The sequence below is a fragment of the Cetorhinus maximus genome, chromosome 1 (genome assembly GCF_964194155.1).
Source record: "Cetorhinus maximus chromosome 1, sCetMax3.hap1.1, whole genome shotgun sequence".
Lineage (NCBI taxonomy): Eukaryota > Metazoa > Chordata > Chondrichthyes > Lamniformes > Cetorhinidae > Cetorhinus > Cetorhinus maximus.
Genome location: NC_135879.1, coordinates 88479254 through 88494785, shown reverse-complemented (window position 1 = coordinate 88494785; position 15532 = coordinate 88479254). Strand labels below are relative to the sequence as shown.

General features: G+C 44.1%; 1 protein-coding gene across 2 annotated transcripts in view; it reads left to right on the top strand.

The window, feature by feature from the left end:
* Positions 1-2389: 2389 nt before the first annotated feature.
* The window catches only part of LOC144681636 (TNFAIP3-interacting protein 3-like), a 193608-nt gene continuing 180465 nt past the window's right edge, over positions 2390-15532 (top strand). For both annotated transcript variants that reach the window (XM_078543475.1, XM_078543414.1), the window contains exon 1: positions 2390-2512. The gene's annotated coding sequence lies outside the window, so the exon portion shown is untranslated. The remainder of the gene's footprint in view (positions 2513-15532) is intronic.

Sequence of the window (15532 nt, the reverse complement as noted above, 5' to 3'; positions counted from 1 at the left end):
CAGGATGAAAGAGAGACGTGTGGGTTAGCATGAGTGCACTAGGAACCTGCCCTGGTTAAATGTGAAGGCCCCTAACGCTTCCTGGAGAGTGCTGGCCACTACTTGGGTAACTAATGCGCCACATGGCTGCCTGAAACCACACCCACCTCCACCCCACTGCACCTGACCGATTGGCAGCAGCTTTGCACACTGGACTACATGCTGTGCTCTCAGCTCAGGCACAGGTATTCTCCTAACCCGCACTGCAAGGCTGCACTGTTAGCTTGAACCATGGGGAGACTGGTCCAAAACTGAATGCTGACATTGCAAGGGGCTGTGAGCACCTCCACCAGTGACTGCTCCACGGCCAGCTTTAGCAAGGAGATTGTACAATATGCCTAGTCGTCCAACTGTTCTGCAGTCCATTAAAATGCTCATTAGTCTGCAGTCTGTGCCCAAGGGATGAAAATTCCTGGAACACTTGGTGGCACTTTTATGCATCTGCGTTGCTTGAGTGGTCAGATAAACTAGAGGCCCAACTCCAATTATATCAATGACTGCGCCTGAATTGTCTCAGTTGCAGGGGAATTGTCACTTTATATAACGTGTCCCTAATGCGTGCCGCTTCCCTTGCCCACCCTACCCCCCCATCCCGAATGTTGCGTGCTACATTCAACCGCAGGGCAGCCCTTGCACCGACCCCACAATGCGCCTCAATCTTGAAGTCCAACAGGCAACCCTGGCGAGCAATGCGCAACGTTACAGTGCACTCACCTCCGAGTTCCGCTCAAAGTGCAGCCTGCCAAGTGCATGCCTTTTATATGCTTTTGTGAAACACGTTGGCGTGCTTTCCCGCCGACATAGCAGGCGACCCAGCGGGGGTGGGGAACGATTCCGGTGGGCAGGCCAAATAATGATATGCAGATGTATTACAATGAGGTTCCCAGCGTCCGATAGCTGGGAAGGCAGCCTGCCATCGGTGGGCCGAGCGGATGATCGCAAACTGGTTTCAGGCAATCGTGAAACCAATCGCATGTTATTGTCCACTCATGCCACTGAACACACCCGGCACTGGCGAGCATGGAAAATCCTGGACAGACTGTTCTTTTTTAAATAGCGAAATCATCAAAAGACACTTAGAACTTTATTTTAGCATGGGTCCTGAGGTCTGCCCATAGTGGATACCAGGTGAGCTGGCATTGTAGGTGTAAGGACAAAGGGTGATGGGTGGGGGGGCATGGGGTGTCATGAGTTGGTGCTCAGTTGGCATGGGGGCTATAAAAGGCCATGAGAGGTGGATGGAGGCATTAGCATGGAGGGTACGAGCGGTTATGGGGTGGGTGGGTGGAGGGCATGAGGTGGCATGGGTTAGCATGGATGGGGCATGTGAAGTGTTTGGGGTGTGAGATGGCATGAGGGGTGAGGACTTCGAGAGAAGTTTTTTGTTTTATTGCTTTCTTAAAAAATCTGGGACACAGTGCTGGAGTACAGAGGCAGGCCTTTCGCTGAGCATGTCTCCACACTCAGCAGCCTTCATACTCATTCCAGGGGCGGAGGGCCCAACCGCCAGAGAACCTCACCACCCTAGGACGAAAATCCCAACTTCCAGGGCACTTTTTCCCGGGTTGAGTTTGCAAAGCAAGGAAACGTCCCAATCCTGCTCTCCCAACCCTGCACTCCCAACCCTGCACTCCCAACTCTGCACTCCCAACCCTGAAGCAAAAATCCAAGCCTTAGTGTCTATCTAGAAGATAAGTATCATAAATTCATATCCTTTAATATATGTGAATTCTGAGTCTCTCGGCACAATACTGTTACAGCGCAGTTTGCGGGTGAATAGGACAACTCTGACAGCAAGCTCCTGATTTCCAGGAACCTCTCTATTATTATTACTGCAAAATCTGGGTCAATGCCAGCAGGGATTGCTGGAAGAGTTGATCATTAATTGAGAATGATCTTAGAGTATCCAAGGTAAGTGTGACTCATACTGGAAAACACAATTGAATTCTTCATGACTTTAGGGACCCAAATTTCTCCAAGATGCACTGATATTAACAGAAACAGAATTTATTTTCTGATTTGAGGATGGCTGAAGCAGATTCATTTCCCCCCACTACACATATGGAAGCCTAAGATGTAGTTTGAATTCTGTAACGGATTTAGTCGTAAGGAGGAAAGGAATTCTGTCAGGTATCTTCTGACCTTATTCATGCTTGGGATCTAATCTGAAACTGTGGCCCACACTGTGTTTGTAACAATTACCTCTTTGCAGTTTTAAAAAAAGCATTACAACATTATTGAGAAATTTATGGTGTGGGAAGCATTGGGGAAGTTTGAGTTCATTTAACTTTGAACATCTTGCACAATAATGCTGTCCACCACCATAGTGGGGTTTAATTAGTGACTAACCAGAGCAAAGCACCATACAAGCAGAGTGTACAGCCAGACCATCCCTTATCTGGAGACTGAACTTATTTGGAGAATGAGGCACTTCATCTGAGGCAGCAGTCCAGTAAGCAACTGGATCATTTAGGTAAGGGCAAGCAAGGCAGAATGGTGGGTCTCAAATAGATGCGTTCTACTATATTGTGTGTTTGCTTTTAACATATGGTACGTGTAGTTGTAGTGTATTGTGTCTCAATGCAGCTTTCGAAAATTGTGTTACATTTTGTTTGCATCAGCAAACAAAATGGGGCAGGTTCCACAACTGACTGGCAAACACTCCGCCAGGTTACCACCTGGGTAGCCAAGACTGAAAATGTAACCACATGTCTGCTCACTTATCCAACCAGTTATACATGCTTTTTTTCCTGAGTGGTCTGATTTATAACATGTCCCAGATACTAAGGGAAACAGGGTAGATAGAGCAAAACAATTTTCACTGGTTGGGAAATCAAAGATTAGGAGGCATAGTCTAGGGATTAGAGCCAGGTTATTTGGGAGTAAAATTAAGAAATGCTTCTATAAACAAAGGGTAGTAGAAGTTTGAAATTCTCTTCCTCAAATGACAATTGATGCTAGGTCAATTGTTAATTTTAAAACTGAGATTGATAGATTTTTTTTAACGAGATGTGTTAAAGAATAATGGGCAGAATTTCCCGTCCGGTGGAGGGGCACGCGCCCGCCCTGAGCCCGGGTAAAATAGTGCGCAATGACGTCGGATGAATGTCTTCACTTGGTGGCTTGGTGGGAATGCGTGGGTGCCGGAGCGGTGCCCGCCATTAATTACCAGGCCACTTAAGGTCCTTAACAGTCCAATTGACTGTGATTTTTCCTTGCCTGTGCGATTTTCTGCTCATCACATGGGCAAAACGCGCAGGTGGCCAACTGACATTTTCACAAACCTCATCCAAGGGTGGGGTAGAAAGGGTCAGCAGCATTGCCAGTGTAAGCAGTGAGCAGTTTTGGAGATAGTTTGCAGCTGGTTGCTTATTGGTAGTTGGCAGCTTCATCTCTGTTCGGGGCTTCATTCTTATCATTTCCAGGCCTCATTTCAGGACTCATTGGCGTATCCAAGGCCCCCGGAGGATTCAGACTGTGTGGGCCCTTCCAGGTATCAGACAGCCTTCTGTTACCCTGGTAATGGGGATTGTGGTCTCCACTGGAGGCACCTCCTCTGAGGAGGAAGAGAGGGGCAGAAGGGAGAGGAGGCCAGGTGTCCCAATGCAGCTTCCAGGGGAGGGACCTATGAGAGGAGATGTGCAGGCACAAGGGGCTCAGGGCCAACAGGTAGTCCAAGGCGGAATGGGCTGCAGAAGATGCCATGATCCTGCTGCCAGGGTTCACAGGCAGCAATGCAGCTATCTCAATATGTCTGAGGTGCAATGCCGAAGGAGGCTCTGCCTCTCAAGGGAGACCATGACCTCCATTTCCCAAACGATTGGGCCTGAGGTCAGCTCTGACTGTGTGGGTGGAACCCTCATGCCAGCGGTTCTGAAGGTCACAGTGGCCCTCAAATTCTATGCCTCCAGCTCTTTCCAGGACTCAGTGGGGGATCTTTGTGGAGTCTCCCAATCAGCTGTCCACAGTTGTGTCAAACTGGTGACAGAAGCTTTGTTCAGGCAGATTCTGATCTTTATTCCTTTACTGTACGGATGAGGCCAGCCAGGCTGAGCAAGCCAGAGACTTTTCAGCTATTGCTGGGGTCCCCCGTGTCCAGGGTGCTATAGACTGTACACGTGTGGCCATCAAGGTGCCAGCAGGTGAGCCCGGTGCCTTCGTCAACAGGAAGGGCTTCCACTCCATGAACGTGCAGATAGTGTGTGACCACAGGATGCAGAGTCTGCACACGGTACCCTGCCAGCTCCCATGACATGTACATCCTGAGATACTCCCAAGAGTCAAGGCTCTTCAGTGCTCCAGCCTGACTAGATGAATGGCTGCTGGGTGACAAGGGCTATCCGTTGAAGAGGTGGCTCATGATGCCTCTCCTAACCCAAGAACAGAGGCAGAGTAGCGTTACAATACGAGTCATGGCTCCACAAGGGTGGTGATAGGGAGGACCATAGGTCTTCTCAAGATGTGCTTCCGATGCCTGGACCATTCAGGGGGTGCACTACAATACCCCCTAGAGGGGGTGTCACTGATCGGAGTTGCGTGCTGTATTCCCCACAGTCTGGCATTGGCAAGGGGGGACCCATTGGAGGAAGAGGATCTTGACACAAGGCCACAGAGAATAAATCCAGTAGTGAGTCAGAAGATGAGCACGGTGAGGAGAACGCTGAGGGCATGGAGGCAGACTTCGGTAACCTCCAGAGAGGCAGGGACACCAGGGACACCTTGATCCAACGCTCCTTCAGCTAGGCTACCAAAGATCAGCTTCAGCCTCATGCCAGGGCTGCCACCTCCATCCCAGATGTCAGAAAGGACCCTTTTATTTGAACACAAAGAACACTCAGTGCCTGTGCAATAAAGTTCAGAGCCATTTACATCCAGCATTACAAACTGGCGTACCCTGCACCAATAAAATAAAAAGGTGAAGCATACTCAGGCCATGATGACAAAAACAAAATTTATCTCATTTTGACAGTTCCAAACTATTTACATAAACTCCTCTGGTCTTCATTCCCAGAGCAGCATACATAAATTTAACATAAATAAACGTAAAATCACCCGTGACCTGTCCCTCCTGTGCTCATGCTGCCTTTAACTTACTCTTGTGGGTGCTGCGCCTAGGTGTCCTCCCCCCTCGCTGGCACCAGCATTGGAGGCAGCCTGCTGACTCTGGTGTCTTGTTGGCCTTGATGACCTTAGTGGGCGTCCTCTGGCCAGTGGAGCCTGTGCTGGCCCCGCCTGGGAGGGAGTGGCCAGTACCACGGCTGGCATCTCCCCAGTCGTTGCAGTCTCATCAGGTGCCACGATCACTGACGGAGGGATGGAGGAGCTGCTGCCGTCATCCAGAGTGCCCTGAGAGGAGCCCACAGAGATAACAGGCAGCTTGTGTGCCAATGTGAGGTTGCTCTGGACCTCCCCACTCACCGTTAATGTACAGACACCTAGCTGGGACACTGAGTGCCACATCCATCTCCCACAATGGAGATCTGCATCATGGTGCCATTGTCTTTCAATGATCAATGGAGACTCCAGGTTTGAGGCTCCCATCAATGAGGAGACTGCACTAGAATGATTGCGCAATCCGAAAGTCTCACCTCTGTGCACTGCACTCTTGCCTTCATCTGGCACCCCTGCCTCTCCACGCCCAATTGCATGAGGAGCGTGCTGGCTCTCCATCTCCAGGGCATCTTGCTCGAACTGGGACAGCAGCAGCAGGTTGGATGGGCCTCCGCCTGTAAGTGTCCTCTCATCTTGGTTATGGCTCGTCTTCTCCTGAAAGGACAGAGAAGCATTGATTAGTCCACTCTCTACCTACAGCGCCATTGCAGCCCGGTCAATACCAGCTGAGCAGCACCTTACAGGGCACATCCAAGTTGTGGCCCTCGACCCGCAAGGCTCTCAATCCAAGCAGCCAGGGCTCACCCCCTTGGCCAACTCCGGAGTCATTGACAGTTGGCACTCAGATTCCTGCACCAGCTGAGCTCCATGGGGGGATGGCCACATCTTAAAACTTCTGTACACTGACCCATTTCAACACGTTAATCACCATTCCTGTGCGTAGCAGGTCATTGAAGCGCTTCCGGCACTGCACCCATGTGCACCACGTCATGGCTGCCCACCAGGACTGCCACCTCCTCCCATGCCTTCTTGGTGAAGTACTGTTCCTCCCATCCCTGGGGACAATGGGTGTCCCTCCTGGCAGCCACCTCCTCCACGAGGTCAGCGAGGCACACATCAGAAAAGTGGGGGGTCGAGAGCCCACCCGACCTACCCTCCCACCTGGCATTTGCTGCTGCACTTGAGTCCATCTTTACAACGGCATTGGACCCGGCAGCCGACAGGCCCCCATTCCCACTTGGCCTTTCCAGGCCAATTCTGATCCACATTTCAAGCTGGGTGGGCCTTAAATGCCCCACCAGCGTGAAATCGTGGTCGGGGCCTGATTGCGGGCGACAGTCGGTTTTGCGCCGCTCCCAGGCCCACGCGACGAGGGGAAAATCCTGCCCATGGGGACAAGGGGTATATATGGAGTTAGTTCGCAGATCAGCAATGATCTGGTTAAATGGTAGAACAGTTTCAAGATCTAAATGACCTATTCCTGTCTCTACGTTCTTAGGTATTACAATTTTATCACAAAGACTCTGCCAATTAAAATACGCAATGCAATATTGAAATGTTATTTCCCAGTGAACAATAGCAGACTAAGTTCCTGTGAAGCTACAATGATTGTTGAAGAGCTTTAATTATTCAATTATTCAATTTGGGAAAAGCACAATTCATCGACTGAACTAAAATGGAATATTACAAAAATGGCATCTGCCACGATAGAGTTGGGTTTTCGAATGAATCCATCTGATTCTTCTTGCACTGTCATGAAGGGGTTGACATTGTTGTTCATCCAGCCAGGCTTTGGGCCTCAGCCTTGTATTGACCCAATTCTTCTTCAAGTCTCAGGTAAGGATGGAGTGGCTAATTTTCAATATCTCGGTCTTTGGAAAGGTGGCTCGCAGGATTTGGCCTGTTGATTACTCTGATGTTCTAATAACCATATTAATTTCCTTAGCGGAAGACCCAGGAAATGTTCTCAATCAGTTTTCATTATACACTATTAACTGGTTAACATTTATTCGAACTATACCGTGGCCTTTAGGTGGGGTTAGAGACATCTGAATTTATGACAAAGGCAGAGGGATAAAATGCCCTGATTTTGAGCCTAGATTCCAGTAAAATTCAAATAATCATTCCCAACACATTACACATTGGAGTAACTATTCCACTGCTTTTTAATATAAAACCAAGAAAGAGGTCAGATTTGTCCTAATTTAAAGGACAGGAGACAACTTCCAGGTATAAACTACCAGACACTATGAGAACCTATCATGTATGCATCTGCCTATCTTTTTATCTGTCCATTTAGTTCTTGACCAAGGCAAAGTGTCTGCAGTTGTATTTTTTTCAGGAACAAATTGTCCAGATGATACTGAGTTCCGTTGGAGTGTGCCAGCAGCAATAAAAACCAGTTACTGGCAGCTTGGATTTTATGGACCTCTCCCACCAAGTGCAGAACAAGCTGATGCTACTATTATATTTCCCTGCAACGTGTTTAGGATATTTGTGCTGACCTTCAAACCCAGTTTGTGGAAATCCCCTGATTTTTCCCCACTGGACCAATATGTGTTTTAAAAATGTTCAATGATGGAGAAACTTTGAGGATTTAATGTGAGAAAAGTCTGTTCGAACCAGCTTTGATGTGAGAAACAATGCGCAGCGTCTGTTAAATATCTTTAGTGAAATTATACCAGAGGGGGCAGTTTGAATTTTTCAAGTCAACGACACAGCAATGTTACCCACCAGAAGCTGACATTGGGAGAAGTGCAAAGTGTTTTCATGTTCGTGCTTCATTCGAACGCTGCCAATGAGATGTGGGGGCTAAACAGGGACCTTATGCAGCTCATGGATTGTGGAAGTCAGGCAATTGGCCATGTCCCGTGCTGAGCAAGGTTATCGGCCTCCGGAGAACGGGCACTGATTCCTGGGAGGTCAAGGACAAGCTGGCAGTGGGCTACAATTTTGTATTTTTGGGGAGTCAAAAATATCCCCTCCCACCCAACAATTTCTTTGTCATTTCCTCAGTGGCCATCTTTTCTAGGCTGTTCACTGCCTAGTACAAATGGGCAGAACATGGGTGGCATACAGCACATCCTCTTGTACCTGCAAACTTCAATTGGATCCTGCATCTGATGCAGGACACCAATTTTCATATTTAAGCACCCTTACATCTGAAATAAGCAATGGGCAGATAGGCAATGTACAGGCCTGCTGGAAAACTGCATCAGTTGGGCCTTGGGTCAATGAGGCAGCCACTATGCAGTGTGCACCCACTAATCCACCCCCTACACTATCATTCTCTACCCCCCTCCCAACTCCCATAAGATTTTTAACTGTTGCCTACTTGGTCTACAAACAAGAAATGGGCGACAAACGGTTGAAAATCACCCCTCTCTCCAAATATCTGCTATTTAATTTTCTTTCTTTGCCAGCATTATTCCAGTTGTCTGTCCAAACATTTTAACAGCTGCTATTGCAATAACCACATCCCAGAAAGTACTGCTAGGTGCAGCATCGTTCTCTATTTTGAAATGATCCTTCTTAATAATTGTCCACTGCTGTGTCGCTTCCTCCTGCTTTTGTCTACTTCTTCCCTCTTTCAGGCCTTCTCCTTCTATATGTTGGTGACAACACCTTTTCTGAAACTGTCACTTGGTAGGCTCCCTGTACAGACCCATACTCAATCAGCCCGCATTGCAAAACCCAAAACAAAGCATCTATTGTGAGATGCGAGTCTGCGATTGGACAGCACTTGCTGAACAATCCTGAGTGTGTTAATAGCTACAATAACAACCAATTTAAGATAATCAGCGGAGCTCATAACGAGGCTCATTTACGCTTGCTAGAAGCGACACACATTCATACACAAGGACCTGTTCTCTGTAAATAAAAGGAATATGTTCAAGTGTTGCGCCTTTTTTGACTTACCTTGAAGTGTGGGGAGCCTATAGATCCCTGTTGCTTTCTTCATGGCAATGCCTCGGCTAATCAGCATTGACTAGCCAACAAATCTGCATCCTTTTCTCCTGGAATATAAGTTGTTGGTGAAATTTGGCATTCTTGTATTTTTCCTGATGAGCGCAAGATGAAAAGTTTCAGCAACATATCACTCTTTTCAGCAATTCTCTGAAACCATTCTACTCTCTCTCTTTCTCTTATATATTATATATATATATGCATATATAGCTCAGAATCAAGGCTTCACTTCCATGTTGTATGCTGATGCCTGGACTTTTTGATTAAATTATTATTTTGTAATCAGTCCCAAATACCAATATCCATATTCTACTTCCTACCCTCGGATTTCAAAAATGTGCTACTGGTTCAACATATATTGATGATTTCATTGTTTAATTATCAGAAGTCAGATGTATCATTGTCTAGTGACCTCAAGTAAATAGCTGTGATAATAGGACTGCTCTTAGTCAAGGTTAAATTGCAAATTGTTAAAGATCTTATATTACACACTTATCAGGAATTTGCTTATCACAAATTTACACATAAAAGGAATTGACAGCACCGGGGCTGCATGCTTTAATTAAAACAATGTAAATCAAAGAACTGGAAATTGTACATTCACTCCTTAGGCAGGATATAGGCTGGTTCCACTTCAAATGACTGTTATGCAAGAAGTAGAAACATATATTCACACGCAGAACTGTCCTAGAAAATCTTTAATAGGATATCATTCTTGTCGTCTACAGATTGTTTAAACCTCATAGTTTTAAGCTGTGCCAGCTGTGGCTCAGTGGTAGTAGTCTCATCTTTGAGTCAGAAGGTTGTGGTTCTCAGTGTATAGTCTAGAGATTTGAGCACATAATCCAGGCTGATACTAAGCACCGTCGGAGTGCTGCACTGCTAGATGAGTCATTAAACCAAGGTCTCATCTACTGTTTCAGGTACATGTGAAAGATCCCATGATAGAATTCAAAGAAAAACAGGGCAATTCTCACGGTGTCTTCACCAATACTTGTCCCTCAACCATCACCTAAAAGGACAGATGACCTAGCCATTTAATTCATTGCTGTTTGTGGGACCTTGCTGTGTGTAAGATGACTGTGGTGTTTCCTACATTACAACAAGGAGACTTCAAAAGTTGTCAAATGGCTTTAAAGCCCTTTGGGACATCTTTTCTTCATTTATAGTTACATAACAAAACTAAGGTTATCAGGGGTCAAATCCATGCCCCTGTCCAGGTTACCAGAGATGAAAGCATACCCTCCCAAGTATATCACAGGAGTTCACTTTAAACCAAGGATCATACAGGACAGACTCCTACAGTTTACCAGGGATAAAACGTGTACCTTTCTTCATAATACTGACAGTTTCATTGACCTGAATCTTGCGCTCGTTGGGCATGCACAATTGGAAGGCCCAGAAACTGAAGCAATATGCGCTTCATACCACAATCGGCCCCAGACTTTAATTTCATGTTGGCTGGCCAATTAACTGGCAGTCAGTGTGAAACGCGCACTGAGAAAGGCTCAGTGCTGCTGCGAGGTGGGGATGGGGGTGGCGGGAAGAGAGCAGGCGCTGAGGGAAGTGAGGGTGTGGGCAGGCGCTCCCTGAAGGCTGACAGCTGCTGTGGAGCTGCTTCAGAGAGCTGCAGCACTGTAAAAATGAAATGAGGTCAATGAACTCACTCAGCTGACAGCAAACCACATAGCACCTCATCCCTCAACCATCTTCTTCTATTTTATTTAATCCCGGACATTTTATCCCATCCTGGATGGAGTTTGTAGCGAAACTGTAAAGGCTGCCTGGTCGATTAACCTGTCTGCCAACTGTAAAAGTGGACAGGCCATGTAAAATCACTGGCAATTGGCTCCTTAATGGACTTAATTGCCCGCTTAATTGTTGGCAGTCGCCTTTCCGACTCCTACACCCGACATCTTCTCACGCGATTTCATTTTGGGTTGGGTAAACGCCCTCACATCTAACATAAAATTCTGGCCCAAGTTTCTTCAGGTATAGCTAACAACTACAACCAAAACAATATTGTCTTCAAGAGGATGTCCTGTATCAGAGATAAAAGCCGGATTTTTACAGAGTTGGGAAGACTCCACAGACCTTTCAAATAGTTGATGGGGCCTGGATGCGAATGCCCCGCCTCTATTTCTAACAGGTCCAGTTTTTGCTGACAGGAGGGCGGGGGTGGGGTGCATTCAACACAGAATGGAAACCCAAACTCAGCAGGGCCATTTAAACTTAGTGCTGAGTTCAAATAGGCCCCATTTTGGCTGTTGCAAGGGCCTTAACCTGTAGTGTGTGAGTCATGAATTGATGGAGTAGACATAAATGCTCTTGAAAGGCTGTTAAGAAATGTTTAAATATCTTGATCTAAAGATTTTAAATTCTCCACTCATTAAACATTTTTAAAAAGGCTAAAGCTGTGAGAGTTTAAAAACAATACCTCTGCTGGACTGCTTTGATTGACAAGCCATCTGGCATAAGTTAGGATAAAACATTACCATCTAGTTGTGCAGATTCAATAGAGATCTTTGTTGACATTATCCAAGGACTATTATTATGTCATATTGAATACTTGGCTGAGTTTCAAAAGCTACAAATGTCTCAACAGGGAGTTCTGAGTTGACAGTGTGATTGACTGTTTAAAGAGGCTAATAAAGCATTAGCTACCTTTGATGTGACAAGTTTGTTTTTATAAGAGATTAACCACTTGTGGAGATTTAAAATATTTCAATGGGTTTCTTGAATGGGAGTTTTTTTTACTGTCAAGTGTGTATGAGTGAGAACTGTATTAGATTTTTAGAAGTTTTTTTTCATCTCCATGTGGCCCCTGAAGTCTGCCCATAGTGGCTACTGGGTGAATTGGCATGGAGGTGGCATGAGGGTGTAGATATAGGTTTTATGGAGTCTGAGGGGTACGGGCTCGAGGACCTAACAGTGCCTAAAATAACTGGGATAAAGTCCCATGCAGAGATCTGGGGCATGCCTTCTAACCAGATTGCCTCAACACTACTCACCTCATGGCTGCCCAGGATCTGGTTCCATAGTCAATCCTGCCCCCACCTCCCCAAAGTTAAAATTGGGTCTAACAGGGCCCTTTAAAGCAAGGCAGCACTACTGAGTCGGGATATTTCCTGACTCGAGCTATCCGTCCCAGTAGCAAAAATCCGGCTCTAAGTTCTAAGTAAAATGGTAGTTTCAACTGCAAATGGGAAACAAAAGGGGAGGATTTATCCCAATACCACTGCAGTTCTCATTACTGTAAAATATTTAACTAAAATAGAGAGCCATGCTTTCAACTGCCCTGTGTATGATATCAGGATGTTATGAAAGATAAAATTGACCAAGTGAATTTTAACAAGTAGCTAATGAATGAAATTTAACCTGTAGTTGTTCAAAATAGCAAAAGAGATTGCAAAAGGGTATATTGACAAAGTGGCATTTATACTGCTGCTAAGTGATTACTGCAGTTTTGGTTTCAGCCAGGCAAGGACATGTGCACTTTATGTCAAACCTTAAGATGTCTCAGGAGGATGGAATGGTACTTCCTCCCACCCAGATAAAGGGTGGGGCAAGATGGCATATAAGGAAAAACCTAAGAGGCAGAAATTCCTGATCTGTTTCATTGTCACTAGTTTTAATTAAATATATGTTCTAAATACATATAATATTGATTTGAGCTTTGTTTGAAAAAATTGAAGATTCTATTATCCTATGTTTATATGGATATTCTCACTGCTTTGCGTTAAGCTATGTGTAAGTATACGGAGCCCCACACCAAGTAACCTGGTTAACTGCAGGCAGACTTAAAAAGTGTTCAGGAGGCTCAAGAGCACTTTTTAACATTTGGTTTGACTCTGTCTATGATTTACACTACAAGTGATGTCAAATAGTAGATTAAGAACATTAACGAAAATTGATGATAAAACTTCTTTCTCATGCTTTTAATTCTTCCATTATGTTACCCTGAATATCCTAATGGCTTTGACTTTATCAACATGCTTGGAAGAATACACCAAACATTATAAGAATAAGGAAGTTATTTCTAATGGCCGTATAGATAGTGGAAATGATTTAATGAAGTACACTGTGCATTATTCCAATTTTTAAATCACTTCGATGTTAAAATTATGCTGTGAGTTACATGTGCATAAAGACATAATGGTTTTGCATGAAATTCTTTGGTCTATTATTTTAATAGAGTTGTTCATTCATTTAAATAATTTAGAATCAAATAAATGGATGAACATTTCCATTAATATATTGGAGAAAAGGATTTCATGTAAATACATTGACCATTTGTTCGCCAATATCCTATGGTATAAATTCATGGCTGAAGATGTGAAAAGATGCTAAAAAAATTGAATGCCAATGTAAAAAAGATTGAGGGAGGAGGTAATTGATTGAAATACAGTTGTACAATACTGAAAGAAATCAATGGATAAGATGGATGTAGAGAAGTATTTTGTATAAAAGTATGACAGAAAAATTTGAATGTAAAGCAACCATAAGCAAAATTTAAGTAATAATTAATCACACTTAAAGTTGTTGCCTTATACAATAGTTTGTCATGTAGTGCAATAAACACAGCCTTGATTGAAGTATTGAAAAGGAAACTAGATCAGGAAATAGAGGACTATAAGTTTAGGATACAAAAAAAAAGATAAACCATGTTGAGTAGCTATGATTTGCATTAGTCATTGTCAACAGTTAATTGGCAGGTAAATCGAGACCAACTGCTGCTAATGTAAGTGCTCACATAAAGAATTTTCTTCCCTGGATGATGGGGAGTGGACCAATCACAAGGAATCTGTCATAACAAGCATTTAACACCAGTGACAAGCCATTTACAGGCGGAAAGAGGAATAGAGTATCTATTCCAGCTGGTTACTGTCCAAAACTCAATTAGCCATAGTCTTCATTGTATACCAGTCGGAAATACAGTTGTGCAATAACAAATATAATTTCCCCTCATACTATAGCATTAAATATTATAAAACAGCATGAGAAGGGATTAATTGCGAATTCACTATAAGTTTGCTGTAATAAGGGCCCAATGGCTCCATCCCCTCTCTAAGTGATATTTTTATACAAAATGGATTTCTTAACCATTTCACAATCTTAATCTCTAATACATTGGGTGCAGTGCGTGTGGCATTCATCTGTAATTCTATGCCTCTTGTGTTTGAAAATGATTGAAATGCATGGTAGGTTATTCAGCACCTAAAAGAGGATAGGATATGTTAATCCTTCATTGGAACTTAGTTCTAAGGTTTTGTTTCAATTATATTAGCTCACCCTTGTCTAATAATAACAGCATAATCTTGCATTTATATAGTGTCTTTAACATAGTAAAACATCCCAAGGCACTTCACAGGACAACAACCATGCAAAGATATTATACCTCCAATCAGAAGTTAGGTAAATCAATATACCTTCAGTTAATGTCTTTAAGTTGTCATGGTCCATGGACTGGGACAAGAATAGTGCCCAATTTTGTTTTATGTATGTAAAATGTACTGCTGTTCTGGGATTATTGTAGGTGTATGCCGTAAAGGATTTCCATTCATAAATATAGACAAATCTTGTATCTGAAGTTAGATTTAATGGGTCCTGCAGAATCCCAAAAAATTTCTACTTTCATCCTATAAACATCAGTAATCTTGTGACAGGCAATTATTTTTGGTTAGAAAGTCAGGATTACAGTAAGCTCCAGAATGTGCCAATTGTCAAAATGAAAATAGTTTGGGGATTCCCCATCCCGCTCCCCATATTCCCTTTGAAAATAAATCTTGTGTCTTCAGCATTCACATCTCCCTTCAAAAAGTTCTAAATTTACCATTGCTGCAAACTGCATTTCTGCATTCCTAATGTCCTAAGAATCAGAGAACTGAAGCAAAAGAAAAAACTTGAACCATAAGAGCATAGAAACCCAGAGCGGCCCTAAATTAAATAGAACTGAATGCTTGTGCTGGGACGTGTTAGAGACTGTTGGTGGAGAGACTATGGGGCTGAAATTTATTTTGGGCAGTAATTAGTTGAAAATAAATGTGGGCAGAGTGTACAAGGGCCAGCAATATGCTATTGCCTACTTTGCACTGCCACAGAAGACTTTCATTCTCTATGTGTATATTGACTGCTGGAACAGTGTGTAGCTCTTCCTGTCTAGGTATTTAACTGCTGCCTTTGTATATAAATTACTGTCATTCTGTATGGATCATACTTATTAATTTTCTGCAAATAAATTGAGTTAATTCAGATCCCAGCTGGAGCTTGTTGCCAGACTGCTCATCCTGAATGAGCCACAATTTCCTCCAGTTTAATCTTGGAAAGCCCATTATCTTTGGCTCCTACCACAAACTCCACACCCTCAACTTCAACTCCATTCCCTCTGTCCATTGTCTTTGGTTGCAACCTTATT